At 49.2% G+C, this 18162-nt stretch overlaps 45 non-coding genes across 45 annotated transcripts; 37 read left to right on the plus strand and 8 right to left on the minus strand.

Moving 5' to 3' along the window:
- The first annotated feature begins 6348 nt into the window (after positions 1–6348).
- On the plus strand, positions 6349–6422 carry trnai-aau (transfer RNA isoleucine (anticodon AAU)). Its single transcript has one exon. It is a non-coding gene; the product is annotated as a tRNA-Ile (tRNA).
- A 96-nt stretch (positions 6423–6518) lies between these two features.
- On the plus strand, positions 6519–6591 carry trnaf-gaa (transfer RNA phenylalanine (anticodon GAA)). The gene has a single exon. It is a non-coding gene; the product is annotated as a tRNA-Phe (tRNA).
- Positions 6592–6720: 129 nt separating this feature from the next.
- On the plus strand, positions 6721–6792 carry trnaq-uug (transfer RNA glutamine (anticodon UUG)). Its single transcript has one exon. It is a non-coding gene; the product is annotated as a tRNA-Gln (tRNA).
- Positions 6793–6901: 109 nt separating this feature from the next.
- trnaq-cug (transfer RNA glutamine (anticodon CUG)) lies at positions 6902–6973 on the plus strand. Its single transcript has one exon. It is a non-coding gene; the product is annotated as a tRNA-Gln (tRNA).
- A 154-nt stretch (positions 6974–7127) lies between these two features.
- Positions 7128–7200, minus strand: trnaa-agc (transfer RNA alanine (anticodon AGC)). Its single transcript has one exon. It is a non-coding gene; the product is annotated as a tRNA-Ala (tRNA).
- A 529-nt stretch (positions 7201–7729) lies between these two features.
- On the plus strand, positions 7730–7801 carry trnap-ugg (transfer RNA proline (anticodon UGG)). Its single transcript has one exon. It is a non-coding gene; the product is annotated as a tRNA-Pro (tRNA).
- A 97-nt stretch (positions 7802–7898) lies between these two features.
- On the plus strand, positions 7899–7972 carry trnai-aau (transfer RNA isoleucine (anticodon AAU)). The gene has a single exon. It is a non-coding gene; the product is annotated as a tRNA-Ile (tRNA).
- Positions 7973–8068: 96 nt separating this feature from the next.
- Positions 8069–8141, plus strand: trnaf-gaa (transfer RNA phenylalanine (anticodon GAA)). The gene has a single exon. It is a non-coding gene; the product is annotated as a tRNA-Phe (tRNA).
- Positions 8142–8270: 129 nt separating this feature from the next.
- On the plus strand, positions 8271–8342 carry trnaq-uug (transfer RNA glutamine (anticodon UUG)). The gene has a single exon. It is a non-coding gene; the product is annotated as a tRNA-Gln (tRNA).
- A 152-nt stretch (positions 8343–8494) lies between these two features.
- trnaa-agc (transfer RNA alanine (anticodon AGC)) lies at positions 8495–8567 on the minus strand. The gene has a single exon. It is a non-coding gene; the product is annotated as a tRNA-Ala (tRNA).
- A 529-nt stretch (positions 8568–9096) lies between these two features.
- trnap-ugg (transfer RNA proline (anticodon UGG)) lies at positions 9097–9168 on the plus strand. Its single transcript has one exon. It is a non-coding gene; the product is annotated as a tRNA-Pro (tRNA).
- A 97-nt stretch (positions 9169–9265) lies between these two features.
- Positions 9266–9339, plus strand: trnai-aau (transfer RNA isoleucine (anticodon AAU)). The gene has a single exon. It is a non-coding gene; the product is annotated as a tRNA-Ile (tRNA).
- A 96-nt stretch (positions 9340–9435) lies between these two features.
- Positions 9436–9508, plus strand: trnaf-gaa (transfer RNA phenylalanine (anticodon GAA)). Its single transcript has one exon. It is a non-coding gene; the product is annotated as a tRNA-Phe (tRNA).
- A 136-nt stretch (positions 9509–9644) lies between these two features.
- On the plus strand, positions 9645–9716 carry trnaq-uug (transfer RNA glutamine (anticodon UUG)). Its single transcript has one exon. It is a non-coding gene; the product is annotated as a tRNA-Gln (tRNA).
- Positions 9717–9868: 152 nt separating this feature from the next.
- trnaa-agc (transfer RNA alanine (anticodon AGC)) lies at positions 9869–9941 on the minus strand. The gene has a single exon. It is a non-coding gene; the product is annotated as a tRNA-Ala (tRNA).
- Positions 9942–10470: 529 nt separating this feature from the next.
- On the plus strand, positions 10471–10542 carry trnap-ugg (transfer RNA proline (anticodon UGG)). The gene has a single exon. It is a non-coding gene; the product is annotated as a tRNA-Pro (tRNA).
- A 97-nt stretch (positions 10543–10639) lies between these two features.
- On the plus strand, positions 10640–10713 carry trnai-aau (transfer RNA isoleucine (anticodon AAU)). Its single transcript has one exon. It is a non-coding gene; the product is annotated as a tRNA-Ile (tRNA).
- A 96-nt stretch (positions 10714–10809) lies between these two features.
- trnaf-gaa (transfer RNA phenylalanine (anticodon GAA)) lies at positions 10810–10882 on the plus strand. Its single transcript has one exon. It is a non-coding gene; the product is annotated as a tRNA-Phe (tRNA).
- Positions 10883–11018: 136 nt separating this feature from the next.
- Positions 11019–11090, plus strand: trnaq-uug (transfer RNA glutamine (anticodon UUG)). Its single transcript has one exon. It is a non-coding gene; the product is annotated as a tRNA-Gln (tRNA).
- Positions 11091–11242: 152 nt separating this feature from the next.
- On the minus strand, positions 11243–11315 carry trnaa-agc (transfer RNA alanine (anticodon AGC)). The gene has a single exon. It is a non-coding gene; the product is annotated as a tRNA-Ala (tRNA).
- Positions 11316–11844: 529 nt separating this feature from the next.
- On the plus strand, positions 11845–11916 carry trnap-ugg (transfer RNA proline (anticodon UGG)). The gene has a single exon. It is a non-coding gene; the product is annotated as a tRNA-Pro (tRNA).
- Positions 11917–12013: 97 nt separating this feature from the next.
- Positions 12014–12087, plus strand: trnai-aau (transfer RNA isoleucine (anticodon AAU)). Its single transcript has one exon. It is a non-coding gene; the product is annotated as a tRNA-Ile (tRNA).
- Positions 12088–12183: 96 nt separating this feature from the next.
- trnaf-gaa (transfer RNA phenylalanine (anticodon GAA)) lies at positions 12184–12256 on the plus strand. The gene has a single exon. It is a non-coding gene; the product is annotated as a tRNA-Phe (tRNA).
- Positions 12257–12385: 129 nt separating this feature from the next.
- trnaq-uug (transfer RNA glutamine (anticodon UUG)) lies at positions 12386–12457 on the plus strand. The gene has a single exon. It is a non-coding gene; the product is annotated as a tRNA-Gln (tRNA).
- A 114-nt stretch (positions 12458–12571) lies between these two features.
- trnaq-cug (transfer RNA glutamine (anticodon CUG)) lies at positions 12572–12643 on the plus strand. Its single transcript has one exon. It is a non-coding gene; the product is annotated as a tRNA-Gln (tRNA).
- A 154-nt stretch (positions 12644–12797) lies between these two features.
- Positions 12798–12870, minus strand: trnaa-agc (transfer RNA alanine (anticodon AGC)). The gene has a single exon. It is a non-coding gene; the product is annotated as a tRNA-Ala (tRNA).
- Positions 12871–13399: 529 nt separating this feature from the next.
- trnap-ugg (transfer RNA proline (anticodon UGG)) lies at positions 13400–13471 on the plus strand. The gene has a single exon. It is a non-coding gene; the product is annotated as a tRNA-Pro (tRNA).
- Positions 13472–13568: 97 nt separating this feature from the next.
- On the plus strand, positions 13569–13642 carry trnai-aau (transfer RNA isoleucine (anticodon AAU)). The gene has a single exon. It is a non-coding gene; the product is annotated as a tRNA-Ile (tRNA).
- A 96-nt stretch (positions 13643–13738) lies between these two features.
- Positions 13739–13811, plus strand: trnaf-gaa (transfer RNA phenylalanine (anticodon GAA)). Its single transcript has one exon. It is a non-coding gene; the product is annotated as a tRNA-Phe (tRNA).
- A 129-nt stretch (positions 13812–13940) lies between these two features.
- trnaq-uug (transfer RNA glutamine (anticodon UUG)) lies at positions 13941–14012 on the plus strand. Its single transcript has one exon. It is a non-coding gene; the product is annotated as a tRNA-Gln (tRNA).
- A 114-nt stretch (positions 14013–14126) lies between these two features.
- On the plus strand, positions 14127–14198 carry trnaq-cug (transfer RNA glutamine (anticodon CUG)). Its single transcript has one exon. It is a non-coding gene; the product is annotated as a tRNA-Gln (tRNA).
- A 154-nt stretch (positions 14199–14352) lies between these two features.
- trnaa-agc (transfer RNA alanine (anticodon AGC)) lies at positions 14353–14425 on the minus strand. Its single transcript has one exon. It is a non-coding gene; the product is annotated as a tRNA-Ala (tRNA).
- A 524-nt stretch (positions 14426–14949) lies between these two features.
- trnap-ugg (transfer RNA proline (anticodon UGG)) lies at positions 14950–15021 on the plus strand. The gene has a single exon. It is a non-coding gene; the product is annotated as a tRNA-Pro (tRNA).
- Positions 15022–15118: 97 nt separating this feature from the next.
- Positions 15119–15192, plus strand: trnai-aau (transfer RNA isoleucine (anticodon AAU)). The gene has a single exon. It is a non-coding gene; the product is annotated as a tRNA-Ile (tRNA).
- A 96-nt stretch (positions 15193–15288) lies between these two features.
- trnaf-gaa (transfer RNA phenylalanine (anticodon GAA)) lies at positions 15289–15361 on the plus strand. Its single transcript has one exon. It is a non-coding gene; the product is annotated as a tRNA-Phe (tRNA).
- A 136-nt stretch (positions 15362–15497) lies between these two features.
- On the plus strand, positions 15498–15569 carry trnaq-uug (transfer RNA glutamine (anticodon UUG)). Its single transcript has one exon. It is a non-coding gene; the product is annotated as a tRNA-Gln (tRNA).
- A 114-nt stretch (positions 15570–15683) lies between these two features.
- Positions 15684–15755, plus strand: trnaq-cug (transfer RNA glutamine (anticodon CUG)). Its single transcript has one exon. It is a non-coding gene; the product is annotated as a tRNA-Gln (tRNA).
- Positions 15756–15909: 154 nt separating this feature from the next.
- On the minus strand, positions 15910–15982 carry trnaa-agc (transfer RNA alanine (anticodon AGC)). The gene has a single exon. It is a non-coding gene; the product is annotated as a tRNA-Ala (tRNA).
- A 529-nt stretch (positions 15983–16511) lies between these two features.
- Positions 16512–16583, plus strand: trnap-ugg (transfer RNA proline (anticodon UGG)). Its single transcript has one exon. It is a non-coding gene; the product is annotated as a tRNA-Pro (tRNA).
- Positions 16584–16680: 97 nt separating this feature from the next.
- Positions 16681–16754, plus strand: trnai-aau (transfer RNA isoleucine (anticodon AAU)). Its single transcript has one exon. It is a non-coding gene; the product is annotated as a tRNA-Ile (tRNA).
- A 96-nt stretch (positions 16755–16850) lies between these two features.
- On the plus strand, positions 16851–16923 carry trnaf-gaa (transfer RNA phenylalanine (anticodon GAA)). The gene has a single exon. It is a non-coding gene; the product is annotated as a tRNA-Phe (tRNA).
- Positions 16924–17052: 129 nt separating this feature from the next.
- On the plus strand, positions 17053–17124 carry trnaq-uug (transfer RNA glutamine (anticodon UUG)). The gene has a single exon. It is a non-coding gene; the product is annotated as a tRNA-Gln (tRNA).
- A 114-nt stretch (positions 17125–17238) lies between these two features.
- trnaq-cug (transfer RNA glutamine (anticodon CUG)) lies at positions 17239–17310 on the plus strand. Its single transcript has one exon. It is a non-coding gene; the product is annotated as a tRNA-Gln (tRNA).
- A 154-nt stretch (positions 17311–17464) lies between these two features.
- Positions 17465–17537, minus strand: trnaa-agc (transfer RNA alanine (anticodon AGC)). Its single transcript has one exon. It is a non-coding gene; the product is annotated as a tRNA-Ala (tRNA).
- Positions 17538–18066: 529 nt separating this feature from the next.
- On the plus strand, positions 18067–18138 carry trnap-ugg (transfer RNA proline (anticodon UGG)). Its single transcript has one exon. It is a non-coding gene; the product is annotated as a tRNA-Pro (tRNA).
- Positions 18139–18162: the final 24 nt, after the last annotated feature.

The raw sequence follows: 18162 nt of genomic DNA on the forward strand, positions 1-18162 counted from the left end.
GGACGCGCGCTCCCTTTTTTGACCTTTTGACCCCTAAAGAAGGTCGTACGTTCGCGGGACTTTGGCGAGCGGTCGAGGGGGTCCCCTCGAGCCAACGGTTTCGATTTCACCTCGATCGGCCCTTTCGGAAGCGTGTCCACGAACCCGCTAGGCCGAACCCATTCAAATAAATTGCAGGTGGGATTTTTTCAGAAACGTCCCAGGAGCACGAAACTCGGCACGGCGGCTCCCGGGGCCTCCCCGAGCGTGCCCCCGAAAGCGCGGGGCCCTAGGATGACGCACTTTTTTTCCCGTGGTGCTATGGGCTCGTGCTTCGGGGGCCTGAGCGTGGGGTCCCCGAGATGCTCAAATCTCAAATCCTGGGTCCCTATGACCTTTCGTCTTGGAACTACAAAAATAGCTGCAAATGGACAAATAGTGGGTTCGTGGGACCAGGGGGGCGGGGCTCGTGGCCGGGGAGGAGGTTCCGTGGGGTTCCGCGGGCGTTCCGTAACAGTAATGGGCAAATGGACAAATAGTGGGTTCGTGGGACCTGGGGGGCGGGGCTCGTGGCCGGGGAGGGGGTCCCGGGGGGTTCCGGGGACGTTCCGTAACAATAATGGACAAATGGACAAATAGTGGGTTCGTGGGACCTTGGGGGCGGGGCTAGTGGCCGGGGAGGGGGTCCCGGGGGGTTCCGGGGACGTTCCGTAACAATAATGGGCAAATGGACAAATAGTGGGTTCGTGGGACCTTGGGGGCGGGGCTCGTGGCCGGGGAGGGGGTCCCGGGGGGTTCCGGGGACGTTCCGTAACAATAATGGGCAAATGGACAAATAGTGGGTTCGTGGGACGGGGGTCCCCCCATCAAACCGGTAGGGCTGTGGACAAATAGAGGGTCGCTGGGACGAAGACCCTCACCGGAGTCATTCACTCAAATGAGAAATGGACAAATAGTAGGTTCGTGGGACCTCGGGGGCGGGGCTCGTGGCCGGGGAGGGGGTCCCGGGGACGTTCCGTAAAAATAATGGGCAAATGGACAAATAGTGGGTTCGTGGGACCTTGGGGGCGGGGCTAGTGGCCGGGGAGGGGGTCCCGGGGGGTTCCGCGGCCGTTCCGTAACAATAATGGGCAAATGGACAAATAGTGGGTTCGTGGGACGGGGGTCCCCCCATCAAACCGGTAGGGCTGTGGACAAATAGAGGGTCGCTGGGACGAAGACCCCCACCGCAGTCATTCACTCAAATGAGAAATGGACAAATAGTAGGTTCGTGGGAGCAAATTCCCCACTTTGCCTTGCAAAGCAATGGAAAATGGACGAATAATAGGTTCAAGGACAGTGGGGGGGGAGGGCTGGGGCAGTGGGGGGTAGGCCAGTGGGGGCTCATCGCCCCCTAGAGGCGTCCGCAGCCCTATTGGTCCCGACTACCCCAACGGAAAAAAAAGTAAGTCGAAACGTCCCGTTGGCCAGTTAAATAATCTGCAAACGGGATCCAAATCCACACTACGGTCCCACCGAACCACTATTTGCCCAATGGCAATTTAAATGAATGGGGAAATTTCCACGAACCCATATAATGTACTACCTCCTTGGAGTCTTTCCACCTCCACCTAAACCGTTTTATTCCAGGTATTACATACATACGGATTACAATTTTTTTTAAAGAAAATATTGTCTTTATTGAGGAGGTTAATAAAATATAAAATATAAGCACTATAACTGCTTCCATTACTTTAAAGTAATGTCACATGAATAAATGTCACACTCTACAGTAATACTACAGTTCTTTTCTGATGTCATAAGCATTAACAAAGCTGTATTGCCTGACAAGTCACTAGTAACTATAATTTTTAATGTAATTTAAATTGCGATTACTCACATTCAAAAGTTGTTTATATAATATATGTGTAATATATGTATTTATTATGTATAAATAAAAACACACACATACAGTATATATTTTGAAAATAATTACATGTATATATTTATTATTTATATAATTTATATTATATATAAATATATTTAATATATATACATATATTTTTCTTAAATATATACATGCATGTGTTGTGTAATTGTATTGTAATTATGTAACTCTATTACATGTAACCAGTTACCTCATAGCACCTCATGTGAAGTACAAAACTTTTTTGTTTATTTAATTTTTAGGAACCAGTGCCAGTGATGCGCATTTTCAAGCGTATCTCCTTGAGGGCTTGATGCGTTGGAATGATGACCGGATGGAAGACGCCATAAAAGGAGCATCCTCCATCCGGACATATGGCTGTGCCATGAGGGAGGCTGTGGACCGGCTTAGCCAAGCTGTCTTCGGGAAGCCCTGGGATGAGCGCTATCGCCCTCCTGGAGCATATACAGGCAAGAAATTCATTAATTCATGTTTTTGTTTTTTTATAGATCATTTGAATTATTTTTGCAAAACAAAAAAATTCATAGATGAACAGGGAGATCACATTCATATATTGTACTATTTTATCTATTTAGCCTTTAATGTATTAGACAAAATGTTAAGAACACTTTCTTTTTTCCCATTTTATTCTTGTAGGTGAATTGCTGGGAATGGAGTACCTTTACAGCCAGACTGGCAAAACACTGACTCCAGTGCTCCAGAACCCAGAGGAGGAAGACAGGCTGGTGGAGGCAGTTGATGACCAGGACCTGCAAGATGAGGGGTTTGACGAAGAGATCACGGAGGACATTACAGTTCCAGTGCTGTATGAGGATGACCCCTGCCGTGATCTTAAAAACAGCCCCTCATCTTTGCCTCTGCCTCAGTCCCCGGCATCACCGGCTGAGCCGTCCACATCATCTGGCGGAGATGGACAGCATCTTGCCCCTGCCCCTTCAGTGCTGTCACAGCCGTCCGACACTGAAGGCAGTCTCTCCGACGAGGCTCAGGTAAGACACTTTAAGGGCTTTATTTAATTTCAGTATCATTTTATTCCACTTATATTACCATAAATCTGCATTTACTAGGGAGCAGTCATTGGACCCGATGGCATCGCTGGCTGGGACAAGGTCCAGGAACTGGCTGGTTACCTGGTGGGATTTCGTGAGGCTCCTTACCTCACTGACCTGCAGGTGACAGAGGTCATCCAGCTGTGGACAGCTCTCCCTGACTCTGACAAACAGCGGGTCAACTATCAGCCTCGACATCAGCCTCAGCTGACACATGGGCGCTTTAAAGCACCGAAGCGGACCGGAGTCACACCGGGTGTGGAGAGTGTTAAACGGTGTCTGATTGGACATCCTGGGGGTCCAGCACAGTGGCCCAACACCAGTCGGTTGGTTGAGGCAATTTGTACAAAGCTGTGCGCTTTACACAAGTCGCCGACCAAGAAGGCTGGAGTTTGCACCCCCAGGTGGTCTAAAATCCTCACCGATTACCACCACATCCGAGAGCTGGTGCTTAACAGTCCAAGGCTGATGGATGAAACCATGATCCAGCTGTTTGAGCTAAACCAGAAGACACTCATTCAGTGGTAAGCAAGGCACATTATATGCTTCAAATTAAATGAATACTTCTTAAAACATATTTATAATACAAGTAATTTATTGTCAGGTTTCAGCGGCGGCAGAAGAATCAGGAAATGAGTGTCCTCGCTCAGGGACTGACTTCACCTGACCCAATTGCTGTGGCCGATGCGCAGCTTCCTCTGCCGAGGGAAAAATTGGATGAAGCGCCATCGACATCAGGGCCAAAACATCCATTTATCCTTCTGCCAAATCGGGAAGGACAGGCTCCGATCCTGCGGCCAGGTCGACGGCCCGCTGCTACCACCACCACACAGTGCCCCATTGCACCTGCCCCCACAGCATCAGAAGTAGTGCAGCCCATTTCAGCACCTGGGTCATTGTTAGGCACACTAGTCCTTAACCCGGACATGACTGTGTCAGTGGTGATCCCCTCTTCTGGTCCTTCAACATTGAGTGCAGGCCCAGCTCCACCTGCTCCTGCGTCTGATGCTCCTGTGTCCCGTTACACCCAGAGGAACAGGCGTCGACGGGCCCTGGAGGAGGAAAGTGGAGTACACAAGAGAAAGTATGTGCGAGGGGTTACTTTTAACAAATGCAGCAAATGTGGGCAGCCCAAAACGAAAGAGTTCGGCCATAGTCGGTATGGCAATGCCACATTTTGCCCGAGTGCCTCAAATGGCAAATCTTTCGATGAATGGTTGGCAGAACAGCGGCAGCTACATAAACCTCCTCAATAAAGACAATCTTTTCTGTATATATTTTGTTTACATGTGCCCACTCTTTTATACTGTTCAGTATCATCCTCAATACTGTATTCTCCTCAAAAAAATAATGTTTTCTGTATCTATTTTGTATATATTACATGGGCCCACTCTTTCACATTGTTCGGTATCCTCCTCAATAAATAATGTATTTTCTGTATATATTTTGTATTTTACATGGGCCCACTCTTTCCCATTTTCCGGAATCTTCCTTAATAAATATCTTTTAATGTATATATTTTGTTTATATTACATGGGCCCTCTCTTTCATATTGTCTGGTATGTTCCTCAATAAATAATATCGTTCCTGTATATATTTTGTTTTTATTACATGGGCCCACTCCTTCATATTGTCATGTATACCCCTCAATAAATAAAATAAATATGTCTTTTTTGTATATATTTTGAATATTACATGGGCCCACTTTTTCATATTGTCCTGTATACCCCTCAATACTGTATCCTCCTCAATAAATTATATCTTTTCTGTATATATTATGTGTATGTATATTATGTTCATGTAAATTAAACATTTTACATTTGAACATTTAAAGTGTCTTTTGATCAGATAAATTAAATCTGATAAATGATATCCATCAAATCATGTCCCACATATACAAAAAAAATAATAATAATCTTTGAGAAAACATTTTATTCATTAATTTAAACATAAACAAGTAATATGCCTTTTAAAAATATTATAAACATAATTAACATAAAACATAAAATCAACTACTTAACATATCAACATTTTAATTTGTTTTATTTAACCATAAACATATATCATATACATTTATGTTTATACATATTTACCAAACAATTATTTTCACAAAATAATAAATATCAATCAACATATTGATATGTCTAGGGCGCGATTTGTGGAAAAAGCAGGTGAGGATGGGGGCGTGTTTTAATACGAAGGAAACTGTCAACGTGACGATTCGCTCCAATCGGATCGCGTATTTAACCATAAACATAAACATGTAATATGCCTTTTAAAAATAACATACACAAATTAATAAATATCAATCAATATAATGTTATGTCTAGGGCGAGATTTGTAAAAAATAAAATAAAAATAAAAACAAGGTGGGATGGGGCGTGTTTTTAATACGACGTAAAGCGTCAACGTGATGATTCACTGTTTCGAATCAGTCCAACCGGATCAAGTTTCGCGATTCGCGAATCATTTGATTCAGAACGGGACTTCGACTCAGTCGCGCAGACCGCGGGTTCGAATCCAGCCCGCCGAGGGTGACGTATTTCACATGTAACTAAAACTCATCCATACCGCACAGGAATATAGCCCGAATATTGTTGCAGGGGAAACTTGTCGGCACACTTGCGTTTTCGCGTCTTTTTCGCTTGCGAGGGGGGGCTCAAAGATTGGGCTCCTTCTTTTGCGCAGCGAGCGCTCTACCATTTGAGCTAATTCCCCTGGCCGTAGAAGGCAGAATCTTCTCCCTGTTAGGTCCACCACCATTATGAAATCCATTCAAAGGCCCACTTTCATTCCTTTGCCTTTGACCTTGTCTCGAGGTGTGTCATTTCTTCCATTGCAGTTAATTTTTTCTTTCTTTTGTTGTTGCTATTTGTCTTCTTTGCTTTTGGTTATTATGATCGCCGCCAACTTGTTTGTTTTTAGACTCATTTCTTCTAATGCTTGCTTGTTTCATTCAGTGTTTTTAATGTTGTTTTTTGGGCTTTCTTGTTGTTGTTGCTTTATTACAAACGATCCACTTGGCTTTCACAAGATTGTGATCCTGTATCAGAAGTGACTGTTGCGGTCAAGTAAGTCTGCACCCCTGAGGACCGTAACAGGGTGAGTAGAGCAGGGCAGAAACAAGTTTCTCAGAAATCGAGGTGCTTTTTGCCACAAGAGCAGACTTCCGGATGCTCCCTGCATTCAAAGCCACGTGAAGAGCGACGCTCGAGGGCAGGCGGCGGTGCGCCAGCTGCGTGAGCGTGGCTCGTTGGTCTAGGGGTATGTCCCGGGTTCAAATCCCGGACGAGCCCGTGGTCAGGCTTGGTCCTGAAGCTTTTCTGCCTGCTAAGGGGCCCACCAGCAGTCAGCAAATTTTGGGGAAATTGGGCAGACGTCTGGCCGGAGCCAGGCCGGTTAGCTCAGTTGGTTAGAGCGTGGTGCTAATAACGCCAAGGTCGCGGGTTCGATCCCCGTACGGGCCAGCGTCTTCTGTTCTCTGTTAGCTCGTCTCTGCTCTTCTCTCAAAGCGACGGGTGGTGTCACGTAAACCCCTGCAGACCACACCCTAGGGAGATGTGGCCGAAATAGCTCAGTTGGGAGAGCGTTAGACTGAAGATCTAAAAGTCCCTGGTTCAATCCCGGGTTTCGGCAGATGCAGCTTTCTTTTGGTCGAGGGTGGCCAGTGACCAAAACTCACTGGGATACAACCCCTCGCTCTGACTGGTTCCCCCTAGCCGCAACACTATCTACCGCCAGGTCAGCTGTCAAAAAGGCGCTCGTGGTTCCATGGTGTAACGGTTAGCACTCTGGACTTTGAATCCAGCGATCCGAGTTCAAATCTCGGTGGAACCTACGTGCCTTCTTGCGGCAGATAAAAACAAAAAAGGCTCAACTTTTGTTGCTGGTGAGCCGTAAGCCACTTCTTCTTTGCTTTCCTCTGAGCAGCGGCCTCTCTCGTCAAGGTTCCATGGTGTAATGGTTAGCACTCTGGACTCTGAATCCAGCGATCCGAGTTCAAATCTCGGTGGGACCTGCTTTTGCCACGAATGTGCGCAGGGCCCGTTCTGAGAAATTCTTTTGACAGCAGTGGGCCCCAAAGGCTCACGCAACTGCGAGGGTACGTTTCGCACCGCAAAAAGCGCAGTCTGTCTCCTTGGGGACGTGCGCGTAAAAGGGCAGGAGCCCTTTGGAGAATGCGGGCATCGATCCCGCTACCTCTCGCATGCTAAGCGAGCGCTCTACCATTTGAGCTAATTCCCCTGGCCGCAGAAGGCAGAATCTTCTCCCTGTTAGGTCCACCACCATTATTGAATCCATTCAAAGGCCCACTTTCATTCCTTTGCCTTTGACCTTGTCTCGAGGTGTGTCATTTCTTCCATTGCAGTTAATTTTTTCTTTCTTTTGTTGTTGCTATTTGTCTTCTTTGCTTTTGGTTATTATGATCGCCGCCAACTTGTTTGTTTTTAGACTCATTTCTTCTAATGCTTGCTTGTTTCATTCAGTGTTTTTAATGTTGTTTTTTGGGCTTTCTTGTTGTTGTTGCTTTATTACAAACGATCCACTTGGCTTTCACAAGATTGTGATCCTGTATCAGAAGTGACTGTTGCGGTCAAGTAAGTCTGCACCCCTGAGGACCGTAACAGGGTGAGTAGAGCAGGGCAGAAACAAGTTTCTCAGAAATCGAGGTGCTTTTTGCCACAAGCGCAGACTTCCGGATGCTCCCTGCATTCAAAGCCACGTGAAGAGCGTCGCTCGAGGGCAGGCGGCGGTGCGCCAGCTGCGTGAGCGTGGCTCGTTGGTCTAGGGGTATGATTCTCGCTTTGGGTGCGAGAGGTCCCGGGTTCAAATCCCGGACGAGCCCGTGGTCAGGCTTGGTCCTGAAGCTTTTCTGCCTGCTAAGGGGCCCACGAGCAGTCAGCAAACTTTGGGGAAATTGGGCAGACGTCTGGCCGGAGCCAGGCCGGTTAGCTCAGTTGGTTAGAGCGTGGTGCTAATAACGCCAAGGTCGCGGGTTCGATCCCCGTACGGGCCAACGTCTTTTGTTCTCTGTTAGCTCGTCTCTGCTCTTCTCTCAAAGCGACGGGTGGTGTCACGTAAACCCCTGCAGACCAAACCCTAGGGGGATGTGGCCGAAATAGCTCAGTTGGGAGAGCGTTAGACTGAAGATCTAAAGGTCCCTGGTTCAATCCCTGGTTTCGGCAGATGCAGCTTTCTTTTGGTCGAGGGTGGCCAGTGACCAAAACTCACTGGGATACAACCCCTCTCTCTGACTGGTTCCCCCTAGCCGCAACACTATCTACCTCCAGGTCAGCTGTCAAAGAGGCGCTCGTGGTTCCATGGTGTAACGGTTAGCACTCTGGACTTTGAATCCAGCGATCCGAGTTCAAATCTCGGTGGAACCTACGTGCCTTCTTGCGGCAGATAAAAACAAAAAAGGCTCAACTTTATTTTTGTTGCTGGTGAGCCGTAAGCCACTTCTTCTTTGCTTTCCTCTGAGCAGCGGCCTCTCTCGTCAAGGTTCCATGGTGTAATGGTTAAAAGGTCAGGAGCCCTTTGGAGAATGCGGGCATCGATCCCGCTACCTCTCGCATGCTAAGCGAGCGCTCTACCATTTGAGCTAATTCCCCTGGCCGCAGAAGGCAGAATCTTCTCCCTGTTAGGTCCACCACCATTATTGAATCCATTCAAAGGCCCACTTTCATTCCTTTGCCTTTGACCTTGTCTCGAGGTGTGTCATTTCTTCCATTGCAGTTAATTTTTTCTTTCTTTTGTTGTTGCTATTTGTCTTCTTTGCTTTTGGTTATTATGATCGCCGCCAACTTGTTTGTTTTTAGACTCATTTCTTCTAATGCTTGCTTGTTTCATTCAGTGTTTTTAATGTTGTTTTTTGGGCTTTCTTGTTGTTGTTGCTTTATTACAAACGATCCACTTGGCTTTCACAAGATTGTGATCCTGTATCAGAAGTGACTGTTGCGGTCAAGTAAGTCTGCACCCCTGAGGACCGTAACAGGGTGAGTAGAGCAGGGCAGAAACAAGTTTCTCAGAAATCGAGGTGCTTTTTGCCACAAGCGCAGACTTCCGGATGCTCCCTGCATTCAAAGCCACGTGAAGAGCGTCGCTCGAGGACAGGCGGCGGTGCGCCAGCTGCGTGAGCGTGGCTCGTTGGTCTAGGGGTATGATTCTCGCTTTGGGTGCGAGAGGTCCCGGGTTCAAATCCCGGACGAGCCCGTGGTCAGGCTTGGTCCTGAAGCTTTTCTGCCTGCTAAGGGGCCCACGAGCAGTCAGCAAACTTTGGGGAAATTGGGCAGACGTCTGGCCGGAGCCAGGCCGGTTAGCTCAGTTGGTTAGAGCGTGGTGCTAATAACGCCAAGGTCGTGGGTTCGATCCCCGTACGGGCCAACGTCTTTTGTTCTCTGTTAGCTCGTCTCTGCTCTTCTCTCAAAGCGACGGGTGGTGTCACGTAAACCCCTGCAGACCAAACCCTAGGTGGATGTGGCCCAAATAGCTCAGTTGGGAGAGCGTTAGACTGAAGATCTAAAGGTCCCTGGTTCAATCCCGGGTTTCGGCAGATGCAGCTATCTTTTGTCTTTTGGTCGAGGGTGGCCAGTGACCAAAACTCACTGGGATACAACCCCTCTCTCTGACTGGTTCCCCCTAGCCGCAACACTATCTACCTCCAGGTCAGCTGTCAAAGAGGCGCTCGTGGTTCCATGGTGTAACGGTAAGCACTCTGGACTTTGAATCCAGCGATCCGAGTTCAAATCTCGGTGGAACCTACGTGCCTTCTTGCGGCAGATAAAAACAAAAAAGGCTCAACTTTATTTTTGTTGCTGGTGAGCCGTAAGCCACTTCTTCTTTGCTTTCCTCTGAGCAGCGGCCTCTCTCGTCAAGGTTCCATGGTGTAATGGTTAAAAGGGCAGGAGCCCTTTGGAGAATGCGGGCATCGATCCCGCTACCTCTCGCATGCTAAGCGAGCGCTCTACCATTTGAGCTAATTCCCCTGGCCGCAGAAGGCAGAATCTTCTCCCTGTTAGGTCCACCACCATTATTGAATCCATTCAAAGGCCCACTTTCATTCCTTTGCCTTTGACCTTGTCTCGAGGTGTGTCATTTCTTCCATTGCAGTTAATTTTTTCTTTCTTTTGTTGTTGCTATTTGTCTTCTTTGCTTTTGGTTATTATGATCGCCGCCAACTTGTTTGTTTTTAGACTCATTTCTTCTAATGCTTGCTTGTTTCATTCAGTGTTTTTAATGTTGTTTTTTGGGCTTTCTTGTTGTTGTTGCTTTATTACAAACGATCCACTTGGCTTTCACAAGATTGTGATCCTGTATCAGAAGTGACTGTTGCGGTCAAGTAAGTCTGCACCCCTGAGGACCGTAACAGGGTGAGTAGAGCAGGGCAGAAACAAGTTTCTCAGAAATCGAGGTGCTTTTTGCCACAAGCGCAGACTTCCGGATGCTCCCTGCATTCAAAGCCACGTGAAGAGCGTCGCTCGAGGACAGGCGGCGGTGCGCCAGCTGCGTGAGCGTGGCTCGTTGGTCTAGGGGTATGATTCTCGCTTTGGGTGCGAGAGGTCCCGGGTTCAAATCCCGGACGAGCCCGTGGTCAGGCTTGGTCCTGAAGCTTTTCTGCCTGCTAAGGGGCCCACGAGCAGTCAGCAAACTTTGGGGAAATTGGGCAGACGTCTGGCCGGAGCCAGGCCGGTTAGCTCAGTTGGTTAGAGCGTGGTGCTAATAACGCCAAGGTCGCGGGTTCGATCCCCGTACGGGCCAACGTCTTTTGTTCTCTGTTAGCTCGTCTCTGCTCTTCTCTCAAAGCGACGGGTGGTGTCACTAAAACCCCTGCAGACCAAACCCTAGGTGGATGTGGCCGAAATAGCTCAGTTGGGAGAGCGTTAGACTGAAGATCTAAAGGTCCCTGGTTCAATCCCGGGTTTCGGCAGATGCAGCTATCTTTTGTCTTTTGGTCGAGGGTGGCCAGTGACCAAAACTCACTGGGATACAACCCCTCGCTCTGACTGGTTCCCCCTAGCCGCAACACTATCTACCTCCAGGTCAGCTGTCAAAGAGGCGCTCGTGGTTCCATGGTGTAACGGTAAGCACTCTGGACTTTGAATCCAGCGATCCGAGTTCAAATCTCGGTGGAACCTACGTGCCTTCTTGCGGCAGATAAAAACAAAAAAGGCTCAACTTTATTTTTGTTGCTGGTGAGCCGTAAGCCACTTCTTCTTTGCTTTCCTCTGAGCAGCGGCCTCTCTCGTCAAGGTTCCATGGTGTAATGGTTAAAAGGGCAGGAGCCCTTTGGAGAATGCGGGCATCGATCCCGCTACCTCTCGCATGCTAAGCGAGCGCTCTACCATTTGAGCTAATTCCCCTGGCCGCAGAAGGCAGAATCTTCTCCCTGTTAGGTCCACCACCATTATTGAATCCATTCAAAGGCCCACTTTCATTCCTTTGCCTTTGACCTTGTCTCGAGGTGTGTCATTTCTTCCATTGCAGTTAATTTTTTCTTTCTTTTGTTGTTGCTATTTGTCTTCTTTGCTTTTGGTTATTATGATCGCCGCCAACTTGTTTGTTTTTAGACTCATTTCTTCTAATGCTTGCTTGTTTCATTCAGTGTTTTTAATGTTGTTTTTTGGGCTTTCTTGTTGTTGTTGCTTTATTACAAACGATCCACTTGGCTTTCACAAGATTGTGATCCTGTATCAGAAGTGACTGTTGCGGTCAAGTAAGTCTGCACCCCTGAGGACCGTAACAGGGTGAGTAGAGCAGGGCAGAAACAAGTTTCTCAGAAATCGAGGTGCTTTTTGCCACAAGCGCAGACTTCCGGATGCTCCCTGCATTCAAAGCCACGTGAAGAGCGTCGCTCGAGGACAGGCGGCGGTGCGCCAGCTGCGTGAGCGTGGCTCGTTGGTCTAGGGGTATGATTCTCGCTTTGGGTGCGAGAGGTCCCGGGTTCAAATCCCGGACGAGCCCGTGGTCAGGCTTGGTCCTGAAGCTTTTCTGCCTGCTAAGGGGCCCACGAGCAGTCAGCAAACTTTGGGGAAATTGGGCAGACGTCTGGCCGGAGCCAGGCCGGTTAGCTCAGTTGGTTAGAGCGTGGTGCTAATAACGCCAAGGTCGCGGGTTCGATCCCCGTACGGGCCAACGTCTTTTGTTCTCTGTTAGCTCGTCTCTGCTCTTCTCTCAAAGTGACGGGTGGTGTCACGTAAACCCCTGCAGACCAAACCCTAGGTGGATGTGGCCGAAATAGCTCAGTTGGGAGAGCGTTAGACTGAAGATCTAAAGGTCCCTGGTTCAATCCCGGGTTTTGGCAGATGCAGCTTTCTTTTGGTCGAGGGTGGCCAGTGACCAAAACTCACTGGGATACAACCCCTCGCTCTGACTGGTTCCCCCTAGCCGCAACACTATCTACCGCCAGGTCAGCTGTCAAAGAGGCGCTCGTGGTTCCATGGTGTAACGGTTAGCACTCTGGACTTTGAATCCAGCGATCCGAGTTCAAATCTCGGTGGAACCTACGTGCCTTCTTGCGGCAGATAAAAACAAAAAAGGCTCAACTTTATTTTTGTTGCTGGTGAGCCGTAAGCCACTTCTTCTTTGCTTTCCTCTGAGCAGCAGCCTCTCTCGTCAAGGTTCCATGGTGTAATGGTTAGCACTCTGGACTCTGAATCCAGCGATCCGAGTTCAAATCTCGGTGGGACCTGCTTTTGCCACGAATGTGCGCAGGGCCCGTTCTGAGAAATTCTTTTGACAGCAGTGGGCCCCAAAGGCTCACGCAACTGCGAGGGTACGTTTCGCACCGCAAAAAGCGCAGTCTGTCTCCTTGGGGACGTGCGCGTAAAAGGGCAGGAGCCCTTTGGAGAATGCGGGCATCGATCCCGCTACCTCTCGCATGCTAAGCGAGCGCTCTACCATTTGAGCTAATTCCCCTGGCCGCAGAAGGCAGAATCTTCTCCCTGTTAGGTCCACCACCATTATTGAATCCATTCAAAGGCCCACTTTCATTCCTTTGCCTTTGACCTTGTCTCGAGGTGTGTCATTTCTTCCATTGCAGTTAATTTTTTCTTTCTTTTGTTGTTGCTATTTGTCTTCTTTGCTTTTGGTTATTATGATCGCCGCCAACTTGTTTGTTTTTAGACTCATTTCTTCTAATGCTTGCTTGTTTCATTCAGTGTTTTTAATGTTGTTTTTTGGGCTTTCTTGTTGTTGTTGCTTTATTACAAACGATCCACTTGGCTTTCACAAGATTGTGATCCTGTATCAGAAGTGACTGTTGCGGTCAAGTAAGTCTGCACCCCTGAGGACCGTAACAGGGTGAGTAGAGCAGGGCAGAAACAAGTTTCTCAGAAATCGAGGTGCTTTTTGCCACAAGCGCAGACTTCCGGATGCTCCCTGCATTCAAAGCCACGTGAAGAGCGTCGCTCGAGGGCAGGCGGCGGTGCGCCAGCTGCGTGAGCGTGGCTCGTTGGTCTAGGGGTATGATTCTCGCTTTGGGTGCGAGAGGTCCCGGGTTCAAATCCCGGACGAGCCCGTGGTCAGGCTTGGTCCTGAAGCTTTTCTGCCTGCTAAGGGGCCCACGAGCAGTCAGCAAACTTTGGGGAAATTGGGCAGACGTCTGGCCGGAGCCAGGCCGGTTAGCTCAGTTGGTTAGAGCGTGGTGCTAATAACGCCAAGGTCGCGGGTTCGATCCCCGTACGGGCCAACGTCTTTTGTTCTCTGTTAGCTCGTCTCTGCTCTTCTCTCAAAGCGACGGGTGGTGTCACGTAAACCCCTGCAGACCACACCCTAGGGAGATGTGGCCGAAATAGCTCAGTTGGGAGAGCGTTAGACTGAAGATCTAAAGGTCCCTGGTTCAATCCCGGGTTTCGGCAGATGCAGCTTTCTTTTGGTCGAGGGTGGCCAGTGACCAAAACTCACTGGGATACAACCCCTCGCTCTGACTGGTTCCCCCTAGCCGCAACACTATCTACCTCCAGGTCAGCTGTCAAAGAGGCGCTCGTGGTTCCATGGTGTAACGGTTAGCACTCTGGACTTTGAATCCAGCGATCCGAGTTCAAATCTCGGTGGAACCTACGTGCCTTCTTGCGGCAGATAAAAACAAAAAAGGCTCAACTTTATTTTTGTTGCTGGTGAGCCGTAAGCCACTTCTTCTTTGCTTTCCTCTGAGCAGCGGCCTCTCTCGTCAAGGTACCATGGTGTAATGGTTAGCACTCTGGACTCTGAATCCAGCGATCCGAGTTCAAATCTCGGTGGGACCTGCTTTTGCCACGAATGTGCGCAGGGCCCGTTCTGAGAAATTCTTTTGACAGCAGTGGGCCCCAAAGGCTCACGCAACTGCGAGGGTACGTTTCGCACCGCAAAGAGCGCAGTCTGTCTCCTTGGGGACGTGCGCGTAAAAGGGCAGGAGCCCTTTGGAGAATGCGGGCATCGATCCCGCTACCTCTCGCATGCTAAGCGAGCGCTCTACCATTTGAGCTAATTCCCCTGGCCGCAGAAGGCAGAATCTTCTCCCTGTTAGGTCCACCACCATTATTGAATCCATTCAAAGGCCCACTTTCATTCCTTTGCCTTTGACCTTGTCTCGAGGTGTGTCATTTCTTCCATTGCAGTTAATTTTTTCTTTCTTTTGTTGTTGCTATTTGTCTTCTTTGCTTTTGGTTATTATGATCGCCGCCAACTTGTTTGTTTTTAGACTCATTTCTTCTAATGCTTGCTTGTTTCATTCAGTGTTTTTAATGTTGTTTTTTGGGCTTTCTTGTTGTTGTTGCTTTATTACAAACGATCCACTTGGCTTTCACAAGATTGTGATCCTGTATCAGAAGTGACTGTTGCGGTCAAGTAAGTCTGCACCCCTGAGGACCGTAACAGGGTGAGTTGGGCAGAAACAAGTTTCTCAGAAATCGAGGTGCTTTTTGCCACAAGCGCAGACTTCCGGATGCTCCCTGCATTCAAAGCCACGTGAAGAGCGTCGCTCGAGGGCAGGCGGCGGTGCGCCAGTTGCGTGAGCGTGGCTCGTTGGTCTAGGGGTATGATTCTCGCTTTGGGTGCGAGAGGTCCCGGGTTCAAATCCCGGACGAGCCCGTGGTCAGGCTTGGTCCTGAAGCTTTTCTGCCTGCTAAGGGGCCCACGAGCAGTCAGCAAACTTTGGGGAAATTGGGCAGACGTCTGGCCGGAGCCAGGCCGGTTAGCTCAGTTGGTTAGAGCGTGGTGCTAATAACGCCAAGGTCGCGGGTTCGATCCCCGTACGGGCCAACGTCTTTTGTTCTCTGTTAGCTCGTCTCTGCTCTTCTCTCAAAGCGACGGGTGGTGTCACGTAAACCCCTGCAGACCACACCCTAGGGAGATGTGGCCGAAATAGCTCAGTTGGGAGAGCGTTAGACTGAACATCTAAAGGTCCCTGGTTCAATCCCGGGTTTCGGCAGATGCAGCTTTCTTTTGTCTTTTGGTCGAGGGTGGCCAGTGACCAAAACTCACTGGGATACAACCACTCGCTCTGACTGGTTCCCCCTAGCCGCAACACTATCTACCTCCAGGTCAGCTGTCAAAGAGGCGCTCGTGGTTCCATGGTGTAACGGTTAGCACTCTGGACTTTGAATCCAGCGATCCGAGTTCAAATCTCGGTGGAACCTACGTGCCTTCTTGCGGCAGATAAAAACAAAAAAGGCTCAACTTTATTTTTGTTGCTGGTGAGCCGTAAGCCACTTCTTCTTTGCTTTCCTCTGAGCAGCGGCCTCTCTCGTCAAGGTTCCATGTTGTAATGGTTAGCACTCTGGACTCTGAATCCAGCGATCCGAGTTCAAATCTCGGTGGGACCTGCTTTTGCCACGAATGTGCGCAGGGCCCGTTCTGAGAAATTCTTTTGACAGCAGTGGGCCCCAAAGGCTCACGCAACTGCGAGGGTACGTTTCGCACCGCAAAAAGCGCAGTCTGTCTCCTTGGGGACGTGCGCGTAAAAGGGAAGGAGCCCTTTGGAGAATGCGGGCATCGATCCCGCTACCTCTCGCATGCTAAGCGAGCGCTCTACCATTTGAGCTAATTCCCCTGGCCGCAGAAGGCAGAATCTTCTCCCTGTTAGGTCCACCACCATTATTGAATCCATTCAAAGGCCCACTTTCATTCCTTTGCCTTTGACCTTGTCTCGAGGTGTGTCATTTCTTCCATTGCAGTTAATTTTTTCTTTCTTTTGTTGTTGCTATTTGTCTTCTTTGCTTTTGGTTATTATGATCGCCGCCAACTTGTTTGTTTTTAGACTCATTTCTTCTAATGCTTGCTTGTTTCATTCAGTGTTTTTAATGTTGTTTTTTGGGCTTTCTTGTTGTTGTTGCTTTATTACAAACGATCCACTTGGCTTTCACAAGATTGTGATCCTGTATCAGAAGTGACTGTTGCGGTCAAGTAAGTCTGCACCCCTGAGGACCGTAACAGGGTGAGTAGAGCAGGGCAGAAACAAGTTTCTCAGAAATCGAGGTGCTTTTTGCCACAAGCGCAGACTTCCGGATGCTCCCTGCATTCAAAGCCACGTGAAGAGCGTCGCTCGAGGACAGGCGGCGGTGCGCCAGCTGCGTGAGCGTGGCTCGTTGGTCTAGGGGTATGATTCTCGCTTTGGGTGCGAGAGGTCCCGGGTTCAAATCCCGGACGAGCCCGTGGTCAGGCTTGGTCCTGAAGCTTTTCTGCCTGCTAAGGGGCCCACGAGCAGTCAGCAAACTTTGGGGAAATTGGGCAGACGTCTGGCCGGAGCCAGGCCGGTTAGCTCAGTTGGTTAGAGCGTGGTGCTAATAACGCCAAGGACGCGGGTTCGATCCCCGTACGGGCCAACGTCTTTTGTTCTCTGTTAGCTCGTCTCTGCTCTTCTCTCAAAGTGACGGGTGGTGTCACGTAAACCCCTGCAGACCAAACCCTAGGTGGATGTGGCCGAAATAGCTCAGTTGGGAGAGCGTTAGACTGAAGATCTAAAGGTCCCTGGTTCAATCCCGGGTTTTGGCAGATGCAGCTTTCTTTTGGTCGAGGGTGGCCAGTGACCAAAACTCACTGGGATACAACCCCTCGCTCTGACTGGTTCCCCCTAGCCGCAACACTATCTACCGCCAGGTCAGCTGTCAAAGAGGCGCTCGTGGTTCCATGGTGTAACGGTTAGCACTCTGGACTTTGAATCCAGCGATCCGAGTTCAAATCTCGGTGGAACCTACGTGCCTTCTTGCGGCAGATAAAAACAAAAAAGGCTCAACTTTATTTTTGTTGCTGGTGAGCCGTAAGCCACTTCTTCTTTGCTTTCCTCTGAGCAGCAGCCTCTCTCGTCAAGGTTCCATGGTGTAATGGTTAGCACTCTGGACTCTGAATCCAGCGATCCGAGTTCAAATCTCGGTGGGACCTGCTTTTGCCACGAATGTGCGCAGGGCCCGTTCTGAGAAATTCTTTTGACAGCAGTGGGCCCCAAAGGCTCACGCAACTGCGAGGGTACGTTTCGCACCGCAAAAAGCGCAGTCTGTCTCCTTGGGGACGTGCGCGTAAAAGGGCAGGAGCCCTTTGGAGAATGCGGGCATCGATCCCGCTACCTCTCGCATGCTAAGCGAGCGCTCTACCATTTGAGCTAATTCCCCTGGCCGCAGAAGGCAGAATCTTCTCCCTGTTAGGTCCACCACCATTATTGAATCCATTCAAAGGCCCACTTTCATTCCTTTGCCTTTGACCTTGTCTCGAGGTGTGTCATTTCTTCCATTGCAGTTAATTTTTTCTTTCTTTTGTTGTTGCTATTTGTCTTCTTTGCTTTTGGTTATTATGATCGCCGCCAACTTGTTTGTTTTTAGACTCATTTCTTCTAATGCTTGCTTGTTTCATTCAGTGTTTTTAATGTTGTTTTTTGGGCTTTCTTGTTGTTGTTGCTTTATTACAAACGATCCACTTGGCTTTCACAAGATTGTGATCCTGTATCAGAAGTGACTGTTGCGGTCAAGTAAGTCTGCACCCCTGAGGACCGTAACAGGGTGAGTAGAGCAGGGCAGAAACAAGTTTCTCAGAAATCGAGGTGCTTTTTGCCACAAGCGCAGACTTCCGGATGCTCCCTGCATTCAAAGCCACGTGAAGAGCGTCGCTCGAGGGCAGGCGGCGGTGCGCCAGCTGCGTGAGCGTGGCTCGTTGGTCTAGGGGTATGATTCTCGCTTTGGGTGCTAGAGGTCCCGGGTTCAAATCCCGGACGAGCCCGTGGTCAGGCTTGGTCCTGAAGCT

Source organism: Garra rufa, unplaced genomic scaffold (assembly GCF_049309525.1).
Source record: "Garra rufa unplaced genomic scaffold, GarRuf1.0 hap1_unplaced_001, whole genome shotgun sequence".
Taxonomy (NCBI): domain Eukaryota; kingdom Metazoa; phylum Chordata; class Actinopteri; order Cypriniformes; family Cyprinidae; genus Garra; species Garra rufa.